Genomic DNA, 13350 nt, shown 5'->3' on the forward strand with positions numbered 1-13350 from the left:
TTAACATTCCACATTAGACCTTCAGCTGATGACGTAGAATCATAGGATGGATCATGGAGTTTTCCAATTCCAAACCTGCTCCTTGTGCGGTAATCTGACATGACTACTACTGCAATGAGAGCACTTACTTCTCCTTGAAAAGGAGTATTTATTATGCAGCTCTTTACGGAGAACTCAGTAACTAGTGTGTCAGCTAACAACCTTTTTCTTTTGCCATTTAGAGACACGTAAACATTACTAGGATACCCGAGTGGTTAAGGTGTTGCACTCAAGATGCAATGGACAGTTGGCCTTGTGGGTTCAAATCCCACTCCTGGTATATCTTCTATATTGTGAAAAGTTAAAGAAGTTGGAGAAATGAATGGGAAATTTACTTCTGGAACCCAAGGTCTCTCGGAGGAGGGGCGGGACTGTTGAGCTCTATCCAGACCAAGTGATGCTGGTCAATGAATGATTGACGATGGAGAGGTTGTGATATAAACATTAGCATTACACAGTAGACCTTCAGCTGATGACGTAGAATCATCTCTACCACTTTGTATTCATGATTGCTACCAGGATGGCCGAGTGGTTAAGGCGTTGGACAAAAACCCTTGTGGGTTTGAACCCCACTCCTGGTAAAATGACTTTAACAATGATCACACGCACAACTGCACAGTAAAAAAATAACTCATGGGGGTTTATTAATTCAGAACCTGGTCCTTGTGTGGTAAAAGGAGTATTTATTATGCAGCTCTTTATGGAGAAAACATTAACTAGTGTGTCAGTAACTAGTGTGTCAGCTAACAACCTTTTTCTTTTGCCATTTAGAGACACGTAAACATTACTAGGATACCCGAGTGGTTAAGGTGTTGCACTCAAGATGCAATTGACAGTTGTCCTCGTGGACAGTAGGCCTCGTGGGTTCTTCTCGTATACTTTCTATATTGTGAAAATATAGAATACATCGGTGCCATTTTAATGTGTGTTGCGATTTGATAGTATTGAGCTAGAGTGTAATTTCCACTGGAGACAGGGGGGACATGTCCTCCCCACTTTTCAAAATCCTATTTGTGTCCCCCCCACTTTCAAATTAATTTAATATTATTTCATTTATAAGCCTCTGTGATTGGCCACTAGGGTTGGGCGGTAATACGGTAATACGGTATACCACGGAGTCTAAAAATAGCAACGGTATCAGTTTCAGTACCGTCATTAAAAAAAATGCAATGCACTTATATAGGAGACAAGGATTAAATATTAAATTGTGGTGACCCACAAGTAAGACTGAAAGAGACATTCACCAAGGTACTGTACCTTTAAGGGAGAGGTGTTATGATATACGAGTTCCGGGTTAACGGCTGAATTATGTCAAACAACGACGGTGGTGAAAATGCTGTTGCTGAGGCGGCGCTGGCCGGCGCTGGCCGCTGCTGGCCGCTGCTGGCGGCGCGGCTAATGTCGGTACTATCTACGCGGCCACCATCAAGTTACCGGACTTTTGGCAGCACTAGGCCGTGGTTTTAGCACAACGAGGCCCAGTTCCAGCTGAGAGGAATAACACAGGACGTTACAAAGTATTTCCACGTGGTATCGGCCTTAGATGCCTCAACAACAGCCAGGGCTATGGCGCTGTTAGAGGCTCCTCCGGCTAACGGCAAGTACGACGCATTCAAAACATTCCTGTTGGAACTCTTTGAACTGTGGGAGCTGGAGAAAGTAGACCGCCTGCTGTCCCTGAACGGCCTTGGCGACAGCAAGCCGTCCGAGTTAATGGAGAGGATGCTGGCTGTGCTGGGCGTGGCGGATCCCTCATTCCTCTTCGCCCACATTTTCCTGCAGCAGCTTCCAGCACCCGTGTGCACCGCACTGGCCTCCTCCCCCCTCTCTTCCTCCAGAGACTATCGGGCACTGGCTGTGGAGGCAGACAGGATTTTCCTCGCCAACCGGCAGCAGTTTGTCCATGCGCTGCTGCCCCCCCAGCACACGTCTGCACTCCACAAAATATAATTTATGTAATTATGTGTGGTTGTCATCACGTGACAGTGTGGAGGAGAAAGTAGTTTTTTGTAAGTTGTTGTTATGTTATTATTGTTTCAGTATTAGTGTTTGGTATTCAGTCTCTGAACGGTGCACAAGTCAACAGTTTGGCGACGCCGTCTGAGCCTTACGTCATCATTTTTAATTAGTCACGGTAATACCGCATACCGCGGTAAAATAGGGAGGAGGTTTGACGGTATCAAAATTTGGATACCGCCCAACCCTATTGGCCACTATTTTAAGCAACAAATAAAGTAAGACATCTCTTTCTTATACATAGTTTAGTAGCCTGCTATTATTTCTGGCATAATTTCACTATGGTCAACTTCATTATTTCCTGGATTTTTATATCACCTCCGTCTGATGACTACTGCTGCAATGAGAGCATTTCCTCTTCCTTGAAGAGGAGTATTTATTATGCAGCTCTTTATGGAGAAAACAGTAACTAGTGTGTCAGGTAACAACGTTTTTCTTTTGCCATTTAGAGATCTATTAACATCACCAGGATGGCCGAGTGGTTAAGGCGTTGCACTCAAGATGCAATGGACAGTTGTCCACGTGGGTTCAAATCCCACTCCTGGTATATTTTAGATTGCTTCCTGTTAAATTACAAATAATAATGTATGAAGTTCTAATACTTAGTTCAGACTGACAACTGCGCACCCAGTGACAGTTCTGCTTGGTCTAGATGGCCAATCAGCACATTAGTTTGGGACTTGGCCCAAAAAGAATGGACATGTCATTCAGTCTGACATTTATTTCATTTGTAAAGAAGAACATAACATGGATTTTCTGCATTTTCTGCTTCTGGTCTGTTTTGCTGGAAACAGATATGATGTAGTCACCGTCGGAGGTACAGTATAAACAGAAAATATTTAGGTGAATCATTGGCTAAAAAATAAAAAATAAATTCTAGGGAAAAGAATAGATTTTGAAAATTGTCGCAAAAAAAATCACGATACATACAATTTTCAATTTTTATCCCCACCCCAAATAAATACATACTGTAACCTCTCAATCAATCTTCACGCAAGATCATGTTGAGCATCAAGTTGGTGCCTGGGAGCCAATCAGTATGAATCCAGACCAAAGGAATGACCCAGCAGTGGGAGTGGGAGGCTGGTCAATGAATGATTGAGGATGGAGAGGTTGTGATATAAACATTAACATTCCACATTAGACCTTCAGCTGATGACGTAGAATCATAGGATGGATCATGGAGTTTTCCAATTCCAAACCTGCTCCTTGTGCGGTAATCTGACATGACTACTACTGCAATGAGAGCACTTACTTCTCCTTGAAAAGGAGTATTTATTATGCAGCTCTTTACGGAGAACTCAGTAACTAGTGTGTCAGCTAACAACCTTTTTCTTTTGCCATTTAGAGACACGTAAACATTACTAGGATACCCGAGTGGTTAAGGTGTTGCACTCAAGATGCAATGGACAGTTGGCCTTGTGGGTTCAAATCCCACTCCTGGTATATCTTCTATATTGTGAAAAGTTAAAGAAGTTGGAGAAATGAATGGGAAATTTACTTCTGGAACCCAAGGTCTCTCGGAGGAGGGGCGGGACTGTTGAGCTCTATCCAGACCAAGTGATGCTGGTCAATGAATGATTGACGATGGAGAGGTTGTGATATAAACATTAGCATTACACAGTAGACCTTCAGCTGATGACGTAGAATCATCTCTACCACTTTGTATTCATGATTGCTACCAGGATGGCCAAGTGGTTAAGGCGTTGGACAAAAACCCTTGTGGGTTTGAACCCCACTCCTGGTAAAATGACTTTAACAATGATCACACGCACAACTGCACAGTAAAAAATAACTCATGGGGTTTATTAATTCAGAACCTGGTCCTTGTGTGGTAAAAGGAGTATTTATTATGCAGCTCTTTATGGAGAAAACATTAACTAGTGTGTCAGTAACTAGTGTGTCAGCTAACAACCTTTTTCTTTTGCCATTTAGAGACACGTAAACATTACTAGGATACCCGAGTGGTTAAGGTGTTGCACTCAAGATGCAATTGACAGTTGTCCTCGTGGACAGTAGGCCTCGTGGGTTCTTCTCGTATACTTTCTATATTGTGAAAATATAGAATACATCGGTGCCATTTTAATGTGTGTTGCGATTTGATAGTATTGAGCTAGAGCGTAATTTCCACTGGAGACAGGGGGGACATGTCCTCCCCACTTTTCAAAATCCTATTTGTGTCCCCCCCACTTTCAAATTAGTTTAATATTATTTCATTTATAAGCCTCTGTAATTGGCCACTAGGGTTGGGCGGTAATACGGTAATACGGTATACCACGGGGTCTAAAAATAGCAACGGTATCAGTTTCAGTACCGTCATTAAAAAAAATGCAATGCACTTATATAGGAGACAAGGATTAAATATTAAATTGTGGTGACCCACAAGTAAGACTGAAAGAGACATTCACCAAGGTACTGTACCTTTAAGGGAGAGGTGTTATGATATACGAGTTCCGGGTTAACGGCTGAATTATGTCAAACAACGACGGTGGTGAAAATGCTGTTGCTGAGGCGGCGCTGGCCGGCGCTGGCCACTGCTGGCCGCTGCTGGCCGCTGCTGGCGGCGCTGGCCGCTGCTGGCGGCGCGGCTAATGTCGGTACTATCTACGCGGCCACCATCAAGTTACCGGACTTTTGGCAGCACTAGGCCGTGGTTTTAGCACAACGAGGCCCAGTTCCAGCTGAGAGGAATAACACAGGACGTTACAAAGTATTTCCACGTGGTATCGGCCTTAGATGCCTCAACAACAGCCAGGGCTATGGCGCTGTTAGAGGCTCCTCCGGCTAACGGCAAGTACGACGCATTCAAAACATTCCTGTTGGAACTCTTTGAACTGTGGGAGCTGGAGAAAGTAGACCGCCTGCTGTCCCTGAACGGCCTTGGCGACAGCAAGCCGTCCGAGTTAATGGAGAGGATGCTGGCTGTGCTGGGCGTGGCGGATCCCTCATTCCTCTTCGCCCACATTTTCCTGCAGCAGCTTCCAGCACCCGTGTGCACCGCACTGGCCTGCTCCCCCCCCTCTTCCTCCAGAGACTATCGGGCACTGGCTGTGGAGGCAGACAGGATTTTCCTCGCCAACCGGCAGCAGTTTGTCCATGCGCTGCTGCCCCCCCCCCAGCACACGTCTGCACTCCACAAAATATAATTTATGTAATTATGTGTGGTTGTCATCACGTGACAGTGTGGAGGAGAAAGTAGTTTTTTGTAAGTTGTTGTTATGTTATTATTGTTTCAGTATTAGTGTTTGGTATTCAGTCTCTGAACGGTGCACAAGTCAACAGTTTGGCGACGCCGTCTGAGCCTTACGTCATCATTTTTAATTAGTCACGGTAATACCGCATACCGCGGTAAAATAGGGAGGAGGTTTGACGGTATCAAAATTTGGATACCGCCCAACCCTATTGGCCACTATTTTAAGCAACAAATAAAGTAAGACATCTCTTTCTTATACATAGTTTAGTAGCCTGCTATTATTTCTGGCATAATTTCACTATGGTCAACTTCATTATTTCCTGGATTTTATATCACCTCCGTCTGATGACTACTGCTGAAATGAGAGCATTTACTTCTCCTTTAAATGGAGTATTTATTATGCAGCTCTTTATGGAGAAAACATTACTAGTGTGTCAGGTAACAACGTTTTTCTTTTGCCATTTAGAAACATGTCAACATCACCAGGATGGCCGAGTGGTTAAGGCGTTGCACTCAAGATGCAATGGACAGTTGTCCTCGTGGGTTCAAATCCCACTCCTGGTATATTTTAGATTGCTTACTCATAAGTTACAAATAATAATGTATGAAGTTCTAATACTTAGTTCAGACTGACAACGGTGCACCCAGTGATAGTTCTGCTTGGTGTAGATGGCCAATCAGTACATTAGTTTGGGACTTGGCCCAAAAAGAATGGACATGTCATTCAGTCTGACGTTTATTTCATTTGTAAAGAAGAACATAACATGGATTTTCTGCATTTCCTGCTTCCGGCCTGTTTTGCTGGAAACAGATATGATGTAGTCACCGTCGGAGGTACGGTATAAACAGAAAATATTTAGGTGAATCATTGGCTAAAAAATAAAAATAAATTCTAGGGAAAAGAATCGATTTTGAAAATCGTCGAAAAAAAATCACGATACATACAATTTTCGATTTTTATCCCCACCCCTAATAAATACATACTGTAACCTCTCAATCAATCTTCACGCAAGATCATGTTGAGCATCAAGTTGGTGCCTGGGAGCCAATCAGTATGAATCCAGACCAAAGGAATGACCCAGCAGTGGGAGTGGGAGGCTGGTCAATGAATGATTGAGGATGGAGAGGTTGTGATATAAACATTAACATTACACATTAGACCTTCAGCTGATGACGTAGAATCATAGGATGGATCATGGAGTTTTCCAATTCCAAACCTGGTCCTTGTGCGGTAATCTGACATGACTACTACTGCAATGAGAGCACTTACTTCTCCTTGAAAAGGAGTATTTATTATGCAGCTCTTTACGGAGAAATCAGTAACTAGTGTGTCAGCTAACAACCTTTTTCGTTTAATATAAGTTACAAAGAATAATGTATGAAGTTCTAATACTTAGTTCAGATTGACAACTGCTTGCCCAGTGACAGTTCTGCTTGGTGTAGATGGCCAATCAGCACATTAGATTGGGACTTGGCACAAATTGGGTGGGGAATGTGACAAATATTCCTGTTTTTAGCTAAGGATCTACTTTAACACACCATCACACTCCTTGTCACAGCCCTTCTCTCATTTCTCCGTGTTGACAAGTCAGTATTTCTTCTTTCTCTCTAGTTTTATATTTCTCCTCCTCCTGTCATGTACAGCAGATCCACATGTCGCCTCTGCTCCCCCAGAAGCTCCAAACTGTCAACACTCTTCTCATGGTGGGCATAACTTCCATCAGCTGTCCGTCTTTCTAATGCCACGCCGGCTGCTCACTGGATCAGTGGCTGATTTCCTGTCTAACAGGACGAGTAGCAAACAGTATGCTCACTTTACTGTTCAATGTTTCAGCTACAAAAGATCACAACTCTGCATGTTCAACATTGTACATTCTCTCTGAGATGCAACATCTATTGTTCGCAAACTTCAAACATGACAACCTCCTATTTCTGCAAAGATCACAGATCAAAACTCTTATTGTGTTCAGAGCACAAACTTGGCAGCTCTTTGCTCTCAGAGTTTGAACCTGACAACTTCCTATTGTTCAGTAGCAGCAGCTTTCACACCAAATAAATCACTGAGCTCCGCTCGACTTTCCTCCAGGCCTCCACTCTCTGCTCTGATTTGACTGGTATGAATTATTGAACCAGCAGCAACAAAGGATATGAAACTTGCATCGACATTTCCTCTGACACAACACAATAAAGAGTCATTTTTTATCCTTATTAAGTCTACTGAAAGTCATTGTTCAGCATTTAGGTATTACGATTCAGGAAACTGTAATGATTAGAATACAGTAATGAGAAACTGACCTGCTTGGAAATGGAAATCTTTAAATAACCATTCATAGGGGTGACACACTGACTACCCTCACATAATAATACTAATGAATAATAATTTATACTTTATTAATCCCATAAGGGAAATTACAATGTTTACATACACACTAATATGACCTTCCTTAAGTATGCTCGCACTTAAATGTACTACTGTAAATGCCTTTTGTATATGAATCAGTGTTATAATCAAGTGCAACCCAGCAGTAACACCTATTTTTCTGTATAATAATTCAGTTTGTTACGTTATGAAAACATAATTAAATTGTGAATGGCAACCATCTGAAACTGTTAACCACAAGACACCACACTTTGAAGCACGACAGCAGTACTACTTGAAACATAAGGTCATTCATGTCCATGTAGACATTCACTACTCCTTCCACATGTGCTGCTTCTCCAACAAATCCTGTGTGAACAAGAGCCTGTGCTGAGATTCCAGAAAAGTTGCCCGCCCCTTAAAATCTTGTAAAAGTCCTGGAAATTCTGCTATATTCGTCTTGAAGGGACAGTTCACCCCAAAATCATTACATACACATTTTCCCTCTTACGTGCTATTTATCTATTAATCAATCTACATAGTTTTGTTGCGAGTTGCCCAGTGTTGGAGAAATCGGCCGTGGGGATGTCTGCCTTCTCTCCATTATAATGGAACTAGATGGCGCTTGGCCTGTGGTGCTCAAAGTGCCAAAAACAAAATACATTTGAAAAACTCATCAGCAATGTCTTTTTCCAGAAATCAAGACCCGGTTATTCAAGATAATCCACAGACCTGGCTGTGAGCAGTTTCACGTAGGAACTATCTTCTTTCTAGCGCACCCGACAACCATATCATTGCGCAGAAGTCCCTCTTGGTCTGACACTGCTAGCTTGTGTTTATAGCTAACTGATGCTGCTAGCTCAGCTGAGCTAGCTCACGTTACAGCTCAGCCGAGGAGAATGCCGTTAATGGTAAAATCTCACACTGTCACGAGCAAGAGCCTCTCGTCCATGAGTGCGCTTCCTTCTGCACGGTGATATGTTCGGCGGATCTGGTTCGGTTGTTCTAGGTAGCTCTAGGGACTTTTACTCACAGACACCCAGAAAGCACTCCTCCTTTGCAACTTTGTAGCAATAACAGGGGAAACCTTTCACATTGCTATAAAGGTTAACATGGCAGCATGTGTAAAAGTTGTGATTCCAGCAGGGACCAGAGACAGATCCCTGAGGACCACCAGCTCTGATCAAAGCGACTTAACTGGGGAAAGGAAAGGTCATTAGAGAACAAAATCTCTAACAGGGATGGTATCAGAGAGGTGAGGGTTTTAACCACACTTCCTGCTGTTCCTCAGCTCCAACATGGATTACACTCTCTGCACATCAAATGGAGAATTGTACTGCTTGCAAGATACACTTACAGAGTGTAACGGCGTAGATCAAAGATAACATCAAAGAATCCAAACAGATAAACTCTACCTCTAAGTTAAGACCCTCAAGACCTTGTATCAAACAGCACAACCGCTCGTGTCTCAGCATGATGTCTGCACAGCGTGTGCTAAAGCACGCTGGAACATGCAAGAGGGGAAAACAATCAGTATCAGAGTAATCATCAAAGGTGATGCACATGCAAGCCTCAACGTCACGCTTGTAAAGCAAAACATAGAAAAAACGAATCCAAAGCTCTGGAGCTGTGTGACAATCAACCACATGTCCGACAGCACAGCCTTAGCCTAGAAGAGAATTAAAGTCTTGATGTGAAATCATGAAATATTGTCTGCTAATACAGATAAAACAGTAAAGGACGATCTGAGATGTGAGGCGTGCGAGATGGCGATCCGACCAAATGATCAAAGACAGTGTATGTACAGTACAGTGTGGTTTGCTGATGCTGCACACGGGAAAATACCATATCTGTGCATCAGGCAGTATAAATAACATAACACACTAATTGCGATGTCTTTCCACTTTGATATGAGAAATTTGTGAAGTTGAAATCAAAAGACACCACGAAGGAAGGATCTTACATTGGGCTTTAAAAAAAAAAACGATAGACACATCTACAGTACTACATACTGCATTCTCAACCTTTTTTTGAACAACAGACTGATTTTATATGGACAACACTATCTAAAACTGTAAGATAAAGTCAGGGGGGGTCACTCCCAATCAGTTTGCAGGTGTGCATGCATGTTATCAAGTTATAAAGGTTGTGGTTCAGGCATGATCTCCCTCTATTAACCGCAAACATACAAATAAACCTTGATGCAAGTTGGAAAATGACTGCACCAGGCTCAAGGTAATTAAAACAAAACAAACTATACATTTCAATTATAATAATTAAAAAATTAACACAGATTTTGTTGCTAAAACATATAATTTCCTCATGGCCTGGTAGCAAATGGCCAATGGCCGGTCTTGGGCCACGATCCAGGGGTTAAAAAACCTCTGTTGTACAGTAGATCACTTAGTGATACCGGTCCCTAATTTGTAAAGTTGAAATGAAAAGATACCTCGACAGAGAGGACAGGAAGAAAACACAAAAGAACATCAGTCAACATAGATTACCAGCTAAGCTTCACCTGCCAGGATACAGCTTACATGATATACTACAGGATGATCTGACGCCAACACTGCTGCATTTTGAGGGATATGTGAAGCAAGCGAAGATCAAAGGGATCCTCCAAATCCTCGTACAGGAGGACGCTTGGTCTACACACAGCGGCAGAGAGCAGTAAACTGTGTCCAGCACATCAGTCGGACAGACAGCGATGCAGCTCAAATATACAGAGGCTTCTGTCTCCAAACAAGGCGAAATAATTGCTTATAAACCTTCACAAAGGAAGTGATTTCTGCATTCATCGTTGAGCTCACGCAAATTTGCTGCGTATGGATTTTTAGCACATACAATACAAACAGCAATAAAAGAATTGGAAAATGAACAATGGTGTGGATTATAAATCCACGCTGGGCAATAACATGGCTTATTAATCAAAACAATGGGAGTCAGTGCCTTATAAAGCAAGGCAGGATTATGGCTCATAAATACAGTGTGTACATTGAGATATGGCTTGTAAATTATTCAAACCAACACAGCGGCTCATAATTCAAACAATAGAGCAGTTTGCTTTCCAAATCAGGACTGCATAAATACAATGCATGTGGTAAGATGGTTCATAGTTTTAAACAAGCCAATGCTGAGGCTTGTGAATCCAAATACTGTAACTCAGTACTTTGCCTTGTGTGGACTGTGTGCTCATGAATAAACTGTGCACACAAAGATATTGTATATGTGCTTAGTAATCCTGCAGAGCCAACTGTTACACAACAGGCCCCAAACACAGAAATGAACATTGACATATTCACACATCAAGATTTTTTTTTTTTTCAGGTAATATCACCTTCTGAGGCTCTGGAGAGAGAGAATGAGAGAAATCTCATCTTGGGTTCAGAAACTACGCCTTGTTACAATTTGCCCAAAGGCACCTGACCAATCGTCGCTTTGTGACGCTCTGGGAGTGAGACTGTGTTGACAAACCAATCTGGGGATAAATACAGGCACATTTCCATCCCAACACACACATCTATGAGACTTACTCTAGTGTACTGTACTGACAATTCAGAGGTAAACATATGCAGGTTCAGGCTGATGGTGGTGACATCACAGCGGAGTATTCAACCAATCAATATTCACCTGGATTTCCCTGGAATTCCAATCTCATCCCTGTTTGATGGTTTGTTTCCCCTCCACGCTGTGTGTCTGCTGATGTGAAATGACAAACAACAATGTTTGCAGAATGATAACAGCTGATAATAAGTGATGGGTTTTCATTATTTCCCCCTGTAGCTCTAAGGAGAGGTCACAGAGAGAACTCAAAGTGTGGTATTGAACAGATGTTGACATCAACAGGGCTGCAGTATGGATGGAGTTTGTTGCAGAGATTCTCAGCTCGCTGATGGTTGGTTCCATGACTGCCTAATGAATCACTTACACAGGTTCAGCTTCATTTACAGATTATTTAAAGACCTTCACTGCAAGAAATGACATCACACACTACACTAAATATTACTGCTCCCTGATGCATGCTTGATTTATTAATGGTAATTAATTAAAGGGCCGTTAATAAAATGGTTATTGTTCGTGGTCAGATCAGAAACCATCGACTCAGCACTTTCACATTCAATACCAATAGCAGTTAAGCACTTTGAGTTTAGAACGCCAACACAAAGAAAGAGGAAGGTGACGGACATCCAGCCGGAAATGAGGGACATCTGGCGGAATTTCCGTGGGCACCAGCGATCCCCAAAATGAATTAACGTCAATATAGACTAAGCTAAACATAACGAACTGAACATGGATTGTGCTGCAACTGAGTTTTTCCTTTACAGTAGAGCTGTGGATGAAGCCCTATTGAATACATGTATATATTCAGCACCTTCTACAGCCAATACTGCAACAGATAAAACAACAGGATTTAGCCGATAACATATTAGCCTATGTGAAAGAAAACGTTTTTCAGAGGATCCTGTACTAGCTGCTACTGATTTCTAAACCATCTAAACTTGCCTGGCAGGCTTAGTTGTGGATCTATCTTCCATAGCACCACTTGGTGGCATTTAGTCAATAACAGGCTTAGCATGTGTGAAACCACTGTGATTTTCAAAGCGGAGGACATTTTCTTCTCCATAGAGAAGCCAGAGCAGCGTCTGCGCAGGTAATAAACTAGAAATGATTATTGTCTATCTTTACCTGAAAGTATGACTTGCACACTACTATGTTCCTCCTTGACTCATGAACAAAACTGTGACAGTCAGAGCTCTATTTAAGCTGATACATACTGCTAATTGGTATTCAATTAAACAGGACATCATTGTTATGCACAGAGCTGCTGCCTGAATTGCTGGCGCATCAATCAGAAATGTAGAAATAATGAAGACATGTTACAGAAGGAAAGAGGATCATCTGCCAACTGGACACTTACCAACATGGACAGAAAAACAATTAATAAATCAGAGAACTGGAGAACAAAGAATATAATGTATGAGAAGATATACTATACATGTATTTGTATATGTAAACAGAGAAGTGCCTGTTTGTGTAGGCGAGTTATTAAGAAAGAGACATGCTTCAGAAAAAGTAGGGAAGAGATGTCAAAGCCAACAGTGCTGCTACTAATGAGGGAACTATTTCATTATTATATCCCTACTGTGTCTAGGAGCAGAGGATACTAACAATTACATAAACGATGAATGTTTCACAAAAGGTGAACTAAAGAGCTAAGCCTTTAAAGGTGCCCTGCCACACGTATTTCATTACTTTGTGTGTCATTTGTGCAATATGTAGGCTATTGAGGTTGGGGCAATATATTAGCTGTGCAATATTTCATTGTGCAAGGGCTGTGCTACACTTTGTGCAGAGAATGCAGCTGACAGGGTTGTTCAATTAAAAATGCCAATGAAAGGCGTGGTTAATGTGCTTACTATATAGGTACTTGTCTAATGTATATGAAAGCATGCTTTGTGTTGCATGAGAGTATTGTTGTTGAGTATAGTAGTGTTGAAAGTTGCTTATTTTCTGTATTTTGTGTTGTCTTTGTAAATCTGCGGAATGGACAGACCAAAAGAAAGAAAAATGTAGGTTACATCGTATGTACGCTCAAATTATTATTAGAACTACTACGACTACCATTTGTAGTCAGTGTTCCATTATCTGTATTGTGACTATTATTGCCACTGTTCATCACATCCCCAACCGGCACCGTCAGACACCGCCTACCAAGAGCCTGGGTCTGACCCAGGTTTCTCCC

At 42.0% G+C, this 13350-nt stretch overlaps 1 protein-coding gene and 2 non-coding genes across 3 annotated transcripts in view; 2 read left to right on the plus strand and 1 right to left on the minus strand.

Annotated features, from left to right (window-relative positions):
* The window catches only part of LOC144527007 (contactin-associated protein-like 4), a 293082-nt gene that overhangs the window by 46685 nt on the left and 233047 nt on the right, over positions 1-13350 (minus strand). The gene's annotated exons all lie outside the window — the stretch shown is intronic.
* Positions 2520-2602, plus strand: trnal-caa (transfer RNA leucine (anticodon CAA)). Its single transcript has one exon. It is a non-coding gene; the product is annotated as a tRNA-Leu (tRNA).
* On the plus strand, positions 5730-5812 carry trnal-caa (transfer RNA leucine (anticodon CAA)). Its single transcript has one exon. It is a non-coding gene; the product is annotated as a tRNA-Leu (tRNA).

This window comes from Sander vitreus, chromosome 12 (genome assembly GCF_031162955.1).
Source record: "Sander vitreus isolate 19-12246 chromosome 12, sanVit1, whole genome shotgun sequence".
NCBI classification, from domain to species: domain Eukaryota; kingdom Metazoa; phylum Chordata; class Actinopteri; order Perciformes; family Percidae; genus Sander; species Sander vitreus.